Here is an 8,840-nt window from a genome sequence, read left to right as displayed (position 1 = left end):
GGGTCACGGCAAGAATTAAATGAGCAAATATAAATAAAGTGCTTAGAAATGGGCCTTACTCAGAGTGAACACTCTGCAGGTGTGACTGGTCCTTGCTGAAGGACTGAAACGCCATGTCAGGCAATCAATCAATGCCAGGCCCAGGCCCAGGCCAGTGTGAGCTCTGGCCAACTGAGCCCAAATGGGGCGTGGAAGGGCCGTTAGCGTCAGCACATCCAAAGTCCTTGGACCTGCTGAGTTGGCACAGGGTGCCTACCTTGGCATTCTCAGCCCTGAAGAAAGCCCTAGAGAAATGCCTGGGCTTCTCAAAGTGTCAGTAGGTAAAGGGAATGAGGGACTGGGAGACCCCACCCTTGGCTAAAGGTTCCTTCTCTGGCTCGCTAACCTCCCCTGCCCTCACTGCAGGGCTGGGCCCGGCTGACTGATCGGTTGTGCATCTTTTCTACAGCAAGTGGAAGGTCAAGTATGCAGGACTCATTCCATGGGAACTGTAGTGATGAGTGTGTGCCTGTCGGGGTACAAAGTCCCCAGCCCATGGATGCTTCCCTACTCCGACTAGAATTCCATAGCAGCCTGCCTATCTGGCACTAATTCTTAGCCGCCTTATATTTCTAATGATTTCATCCAGCTGGTCAATTGGTCAATCAACAAATACTTGTTGCAGCCCTATTACATGTAATACTATAAAACTTTAGGGATGCAGAGATCTCTGTTGTGAATGATAGGACCAGTGCATGGGCTCCAGGAGTGAGATGGGATAGGGTTTCCTGGTTGCAGGAATAATGTGGATCAAAGCATATCAGAAGGAGAGAGTCTACCCAAGGCGTGAGATGTGGCTTGAGGGAGGGGAAATGAGAGGAGGTGGGGCAGGAGGCAGGGTCAGAGTGGGCCAGGAAGGGCCCTGTGGGTCTGGCTTTCTCTGAAAGGAGCCATCGAAGGCAAGACTTCAAACACCCGGAGGGTGAGGAGATGCTTTTGACATCCCCCAAGGTTGGGCCTAGAAGCTGTTCAATGAACCTTTGCAGGTTAATGACAGGGCAGCATTGGGGTATCCAAGGGCTCAGGTGGCCCCGTATATTGCAGACCGCATGATTGGCTCATTCTGTTGCTATGCCTTTTGGTGGCCCCGTGGCACTGGGGGCCCGGTGTTTAGGTGTCAGTGGACAGGTCCCCACCTGTGTGTGTGTCAGTGAGTGTCTGTGGGGCCATGATTCAGCCAGTGATGTTTGTGCATGTCTGCACACGTGCCCTGACTGGGGCATTCCCCAGTGGCTGGTGGACTATTTTTAGAGGTATTAGCCCCTAGTTATGGCCCCTATCCCCACCCCATCCTATGTACACCTGCTCAGGTGAGAACACCTGGAGGTGATTCCACATCTGGGCTTGTACTTGGCTGGAAGTTGTCTCTGGGCAACAGGCCAAGCAGGTGTTGGCCTCCTTGGGAGCCTGGCCTGGGGAGGAGACAGGGAATGGGGCTGGTGGGAGAGGGTCTGGGGTGAGAGTAGCTGGGTCTTCAGGCCCTTGTTGGGCTTCAGAGAGTGGCTACAGAAACAGCCAGTGGCCATCCATCCATTTTTGTCTTTCCATGTATCCACCCATCCTCCTGTGTCTTTTAGTCCATTTGCTAGTCTGTTTGTCCATCCATTGACCATCTGTCTGTCCCTAGTCCTCCCCTCTAACAGCTTGCCCCACTCAGGCACCTTTTTCTCGAGTCTTCTGATGCAGGCTGTGAATATAAGTCTTGCCCTGACCCTCAATAGTTCCTGGGGTCACAACATAACTTCTCATCCCTGGTGCTCAGCCTGCCCGGTGGGCCTCCACTTCACCCCATGGGTACCATGAGGTCCCAGCACAGACATGGCACTCCCTCACTAGTCCTGGAGTCAAAGATGCTCAGATACCTCTTCCAGCCCTCTTCCCAGAAAGTCCTCTTGCCTCTTACCATACAAGGCTCCTCTCCTCCAGGGAGTCCTCCCTGACTGCCCTGCTCTGCTCCTGTGTCCCCGGACCTCACTCTGTTGCAGCCCTGTGCAGGCTGTAGGAAGCCATGCCCAAGTCCTGTGGGAGCAGAGCCAAGGGTTCCTAGATGGGGAGGTGCCACCTAAAATGGGGAGCTCCCTCAGACCATGGGGCCGGGGAGGGCCATGGAGCAGTTCATGTGTCCTTTCTCTCCTCGGGGATTTCCTGGGATGTGGCCCAGCCAGACCTGCCCCACCCAGACTTCCACACAGTGCTGAGGCTCCCCCGGGGAGGTTCTTCCTGTAGAAACTGGGGACTCCCACATCCTGGCTTGGGCTCTGGGTGTGGGGGCTTGGGCAGGCCAGAGAAGGACAAACCTCCTGGTGCTGCTTTCTCCAGGGCCTGGGAGAATCAGAACACCAGGGCAGGGATGGGTGAGGGGAGGGGTTAATTAGTTAATGGAGTGTGTGTGCGCATGCATTCATTTATAGAGCAAACATTTCCTGAGCGCCTGGTATGCAGCAGGCACTGTTACAGGCACTGATGAAACAGCAGTGGACAAGACCAACAGGGGTGCTGTCCTTGGGAGGCTGATGTTCTAGCCGGAGAGGCCCAAGAGCTGCCAGGTCGGTGTCAGTGTGTGTTGGGGACTGTGAGCATGGGGATAGGGTGTGTGTGGATAAGCGGCCCAGACATAAACGGGGTCAGGCCCAAGCAGGGACGCATGTGTGCAAACTTGAGTATGTATCTTTGGGGTACCCATGGGTCCCCTGCGGTCTGTGCTAGGCATGTGATGTGTGTCTGTGGAGGCCCAGAACTGGCGTGCATGTGCATATCAGCCAGTTTGGGAAGCTGTGTGGCGGCCACACCTGGCTGACTCCCAGGCTATGGGGATCTATTTTTAGAAGTGACAGCCTGTAGATCCCCCGCCACCCACCCACACCTGCTCAGGTGCCCAGCCGCTGAGGAGGGCCCAGCTGGCCTGCGGGTGAGAGTGAACCTGTCTTAGCCAGTGCTACCAGCTCTCTGCCACTCAGACCCACACTTCAAATGGAGCAGACTCTGGCCTCTGGTTAAGCAGGGTGGGCCATGCCTGGGGCCCTGATGATCGATGGGGAATCCCAGCTCCCATGCCCCACACCTGCAGCCCTACCTCCTGTCACCTGGGAATGCCCTACCTCACCCCACCCTTTGCAGGAGGCCCAGCTTTGGAAAACTCCAGGATGCCTCTGGCCCTCCATGCCCAGGCTGTCACCCTGAGAGGTGGACCAGGCTGGGCTGGAGGTGGGAGGAGAGGAGGGAAGTGGGTCGGGATGACCTCCTCTCTTACCAAATAGCAGGCCTCTCCATCACTCCATCCTTCCAAAAGGCTTCTTTCCTGGCTGCAGGTGGACCGCCCAGAGAGGCAGAAGCAGCTGGGCTACCTGTGCATCACTCCTCCCTGCCTCTGATCCCTCATTCTCTCCTCTTTGTGTCCCATCTCTCCCCTTCTCCAACCTTTGTCATCTTTCTGAGTTAATGACAACATGCACTGAATTCCAGCTTCAACAGGCGTGGTGCCAAGTGCTTTGCACATATTATCTTATTTAACTATCACAATGAAGTCGTTGCTTTCACCCCCTGTTATAGGGAGAAGGATGAGGCTCAGAGGGGTTCAAGTCACCCAGTGAGGAGGGCTCAGGGCAGGGGCTCAAGCCCAGGCTCAGGCACATCCTGTTGCGCTTTGTCCTCGGGCTTGCCCTGCTGTCCTCCTCCCAGACATGGTCTTGGTGGGAACTGAGCTGTGGCCCAGGAGCCCTTCCTTGGGCTGTGGGAGTGGGTACACAGAAGGAAGAGAGGATGACAGATGCACTGGGGACCCGGGTAGTGGCCCAGCCACCCCCCAGGTTCTGGCCCCTCCCCTGCTGCAGAATCTTCCATGGCTCCCTACAGGCATTTACGGGGCAATCTCAAACTTCTCTTAAGCTGGCAAGCAGCCTTTCCTGTACTACCACCATCTCCTCCTCCCTGACAACACTCAACCAGGCAAATGCTTGCTTTCCCTCCAGTGCAGTTAAAGAGTAAGGATATAAAATGCCCCGCCTGGAGCTACATGCCTTGCCGATTTCATTTCACTTCGTCGGCATGATGTCTGGTGCTCTCTGTACAAATGAGGAAACTGAGCTCAGAAGTGGGCAGCTGTTGCTCAAGGCCACACAGCTGGTAGGGAACCAGTGGGACTCAAAACCACTCATCTGGGGTGAGGGTATAGCTCAGTGGTAGAGAGTGTGCTTAGCATACAGGAGGTCCTGGGTTCAATCCCCAGTACCTCCATTAAAAATAAATAAATAAATAAACCTAATTACCTCCTTCTGCCAAAAAATACCTAACATAAAACCGCTCATCTGACTGTGCTGTTCAGTTCAATGGGGTTTGATAGACAGGCCATGGTTGTTACAGCGCCAAATCCTATGCCAGCGGCTAGGGATAGAGACAGCATTAGGGGAGGGGGTACACGCATGTACACACACACACACAGGCACTCACGCACGCAAACGGCATCCACAAGGTAATAGTGCTTCTTCCTGCAGGTCCTCTCTCCCCTTTCTCCTATATACTTCAGATAGGGAGGGCAGTGGGGAGGGGAGGCAGACAGGGAGGAGGGGGAGGTGCTGAATTGCTCACCTCCCAGTCTTAAAACCTTCACACTTGTGACTTAGACCCTTAGGTGGTCCCTTTCAAAGACGGAGCTCTATTTCCTTTTAAAAGAGGGCGAGAGTAGGAAAGAGAAAAACACATTTTGTTCTGATGTCTCAAGATGTCATTTGGGGACAGTTTGTCTTTTTTCCTCCCTATCTCTTTCCCCCCAGAGCCATAGAGAGCATCACCTCCACCCCATCCTTCCCAACATGGCTCCATTACCCCACTGAGCTTTCCAAAACCCTGGTGCCCAGTGCTGAGTCACTAGGCTGGGGTGGGTGTGACACAGGAAACAGTTTCTTCTCTGTGACAGTCAGGCATTGGGAGAGAAGCCAGGGGTCCTTGGCTAACCCAAGAACTCAGATCCAGTCCACTTCACTGTCCCTTACTTTTGCTGAGAAGGTCAGCTTGTTCTTGGACCAGAAACTCCATGAGACTGAGACCTTGTCTGTCTGGTTCAGAGGCTTACAGGTTTTTTTAAATAAAGCCACCATTGGCCCTTGACACGCTTTTGGAGGCCCCACCCAAATCACATGAAACATATTAAAATACGCTCTGCACATTGAATGTCATTTTATGGTAAATTTTTAAAAGGGTTTTCAATTAATTATGATTGTGAAATTATTCAACTACAATTAATGTGTTTAATTTAAAATAGACTCCAATTTCTTGAAAAGCATCATGCATACCTGGGAATTCTTTGAAATGAGAACATCTAAACCAACAAATTGCTTTCAAATGTAATGAAACATTTATGAGTTCCAATTTTCCAGTTAATGAACTTGCAAAAAGATTGTGTTTGGTTGACATTAAATTACATCATTTTAGGTTCGATTTTCCAGTCTTTTAAAAATGTTCAAGCCAATACATTTTCCCCCAGGTCTCAAACCCTTTCTGTAGGACCTTGAAAATTCCACGGGTCCCAGACACTTTGCCTATGTGGCTGTAAAAATGAATAGCCTGATGTAAGTGGCTCCTTAAACACTGTTGAAGAGAGGTAAGGGAAAGAGAAATCAATGATTTGGAAACAGAGAAAAAATGCTAGTATCCCTCATAATTAAAAACGTAAATTAAAATGAGGTACTATTTTTCATCCTTCAGATTGGCAAAGATGGAAACGTGGTTTTGGGTACAATCTGGCATAACTTTTTAGAGGACTACTGGATGATAGCTATCAAAATACAAAGTGCATATTCCCTTTGTCCCAGAAATTACAGTACAAGGAATCTAGGCTACTACAAATGTACAATGATCCATGGAGAAAGACGTTCATGGCCGTGGCCAACCAGGAACAGACTAGATGTTGACCAGTTAGGACTGACGTAAATGGTGGGACATCCCCACAATGGAATAGCACACAGCTGTGGAAGAATGTGTTGATATGGAGCAGATACCTTGATACAGTGTTAAGTGGGAAAAAAAATCACAGTGTAAGACAATGTGTAATGCGTTTTTTCTTTTGTGAAAGAAGGAAAATAATATACATGCATATACATGTATTTATATTTATACACTAGGAAATGCCTTGAAAGAATTGGAAGGAGACTTAGAAACTGGAGAAAATAGTTGTCTCTGAGAGGGAAACTGGGAAGATGGAAGAGAATTACTTCTCGTTTTTGCTATGTTTAATTTTTTTTTTAACCATCGGTACATATCTCTTTTTTCATGAAAAAAATCTGGTTATCAAACAGACAAATGCCTGTGGAATGAAAGAAGTAAAACGAGTGAATGAGTGAATGAATGAATGAATGTATGAAGCCTAGGTGCCACATGGAGGAGGGAGTTGCTGCAAGGGGCTCCCGCCATCCAGTGGAGGAGACCCACAGAAAATGCACAGCGCAACAGTCTATTGATGGTGGGAGGAAGGGAGGGGAGGATTTCGAAGATTACTCCAGGAGAGTTTGAAGGATGGAGAGGGCTGGGCAGAGGGGAAGCATTGGAAGGGAGGGTTGGTGGGGTTTTGTCATGGGATGGCTGCCTCTCCATCCCTGTCCCTAACCCCGGCTCCTCCCTAGGTGTACATTCTATTTTAAGACTGGAAAGTCCCTTGCACGATGCCTGGCATATAATCTGTGGCAATAAATAGTGGTTGACTGAATGGATGGAATCAGTCACTGGTTAATCCAGGCTGCAGTGTTAGTCACTCCTGTCCCTTCCCTAAACACCTCCCCACCACCCAACAACAGATGACTCTCTCAGGGCTGCCGTGTACAGCTGTGCGGTGTGTCCACTGCACAACTCCAAGAAGTGCCATTTTCATAGACTGGCAGGTAAGTGATGCCTCCTGAAGTTGTGGGATGTAGCGCACCTGCAAAACAGTTTCTTCTTCTTTCAAGCTTAGGGGAACTGAAGCCACATTGAGAGTGAGAGGGGTCAGGGAAGGGAATCCCAATCCAGACACTGCAGGCTTTTCCCTTTTTCTTTCTAATTCCTGAGGCCCCTTCTTTTGTTCCTCTCTAACTTGGGCTTGAGGTGACTTAGCCAAATCTGACCAATTACTCTCTTCCTTGACTACAGAGTTTGGGACTTGCAGTATGATCTTGGGCAAGCCCAAGAACCTCTTTGGGTCTAAGTTTCCCCATCTAAGAAATTAATAAATGTGTAGAGAACAACTCTTTTCTCTTTTTAAAAAATTATTGAAATATAGTTGATTTACAATATTGTGTTAGTTTCATGTGTACAGCAAAGTGATTCAGTTACATATTTTTTTCAGATTATTTTGCACTATAGATTATTATAAAGTATTGAATATAGTTCCCTGTGCTATACAGTAAATCCTTGTTGCTGGTCTATTTTATGTATAGTAGGGCAGCAGTTGTTAATGACTCTCCTGGGCTTGATGGGACCCCTATGGGGACAAAAGGTTGAAGGAATATATCCTTACAGGATGTGGCATTCTTGGAGGGGACAAATCCCCCCATCCTGCCCAGTTCTGCCCAGCCCTCCATGCCCTCGGGCCCTCGGCTCAGCTCAGGGGATGGTATCTTGGAATGGAAGGAACCTGTGTGGGAACAGGAGAAGCCCAGGTGGAGCCCTGACTGATGATAATCACTATGTGGTATCAAACAAGCCACAGCCCTGCCTGGGCCTCAGTTCCCCCCTCTGTAGCATGAGCACTTAGGCCAGATCAGCGAGTGTCAAAGGCTAGATGGAGCCTATCCTGGCCTTTTCTTTTTCTCTTTACTTAATATAATTTTTGTTTGATTCTTTGAAAAATTTTTTATTTCGGGGGAGGTAATTAGGTTTGTTTTTTTTTTTTTTAAATGGAGGTACTGGGGATTGAACCCAGGACCTCATCCCTGCTAAGCATGTGCTGTCCTACTGAGCTATACCCTCCCCCTTACTCTTTCTGATTACAAACATTGCACATGAACATGAATGTTCAGACAGTACCAAAAGAGGTAATGGACCAAGTGAAATCCAACCCTTATTGAAAATTGCTGATGGGTTTTTTTTTTGGTGGCAGGGGGGTGGGCGTGTAATTTTAATTCTAATACAATTTCAAATTTACAAAAAAAAAAAGTGGCAAGAATAGTACAAAGACTATAGCATAGGTTTTACTCAAATTTATCAATTATTTACATTTTGTCCCTCTTGCTTTATTTCACTTTCTCTGTATATATGTGTATGTACGTGAGTGTGTGTGTGTGTGTGTGTGTGTGTGTGTGTGTGTGTATAATTTCTTCCCAAACTATTTGAGAGTAAATTGAGATAGGTGCCTCTTTACCTCTAAATGCTTCAGGGTATATTTCCTAAGAACAGGGACATTCTCTTACCATGTAAGCCTTACATAACCCCTGCAGTTAACAAAATCAGGAAACTTAGCATTGGTACAATACCAGTTTGGACAATGTAGTCCACAGTTCATGTTCAAAGTCAGTTGTGTCATGACCTTTACATAGGTTTCCAGTGAAAGCAGAAAAATCCAGATGATACACTGAGTTTTTCCTAAAGCTAACATGTATTGGGGGGTATGGTTCAGTGCTAGAGTGTGTGCTTGCTATGCACAAGGTCCTGGGTTCAAGCCCCAGTGCCTCCATTTAAAAAAAAAAAAAAAGCTAACGTATTTAATTTTAAGGATTATGTTTATTCTAAAATTGTGCTCTCACCTGTCCTGTTTTTTGTTTGTGTGTTTGTCTTTTTGATGTTTAAGATATCCCCTCTTTTATAAAATGATGGTGAGGGTAGACCATGGTTTATTT

At 48.4% G+C, this 8,840-nt stretch overlaps 1 long non-coding RNA gene and 1 other non-coding gene across 5 annotated transcripts in view; both read left to right on the top strand.

Annotated features, from left to right (window-relative positions):
- Nucleotides 1-5,732: 5,732 nt before the first annotated feature.
- Nucleotides 5,733-8,840, top strand: part of LOC105079004 (uncharacterized) — a 90,406-nt gene continuing 87,298 nt past the window's right edge. The window contains exon 1 of one of the 4 annotated variants that reach the window (XR_012511918.1): nt 5,733-6,908. This is a non-coding gene — a long non-coding RNA (uncharacterized LOC105079004). The remainder of the gene's footprint in view (nt 6,909-8,840) is intronic. The other 3 variants (XR_012511917.1, XR_006719231.2, XR_836221.3) reach the window with 3 other exon arrangements.
- TRNAS-GCU (transfer RNA serine (anticodon GCU)) lies at nt 8,606-8,677 on the top strand. The gene has a single exon. It is a non-coding gene; the product is annotated as a tRNA-Ser (tRNA).

The sequence above is a fragment of the Camelus bactrianus genome, chromosome 15, assembly GCF_048773025.1.
Source record: "Camelus bactrianus isolate YW-2024 breed Bactrian camel chromosome 15, ASM4877302v1, whole genome shotgun sequence".
Taxonomy (NCBI): domain Eukaryota; kingdom Metazoa; phylum Chordata; class Mammalia; order Artiodactyla; family Camelidae; genus Camelus; species Camelus bactrianus.
The sequence above is the reverse complement of the archived record's forward strand: the minus strand, read 5'-3'. Positions and strand labels throughout refer to the sequence as shown.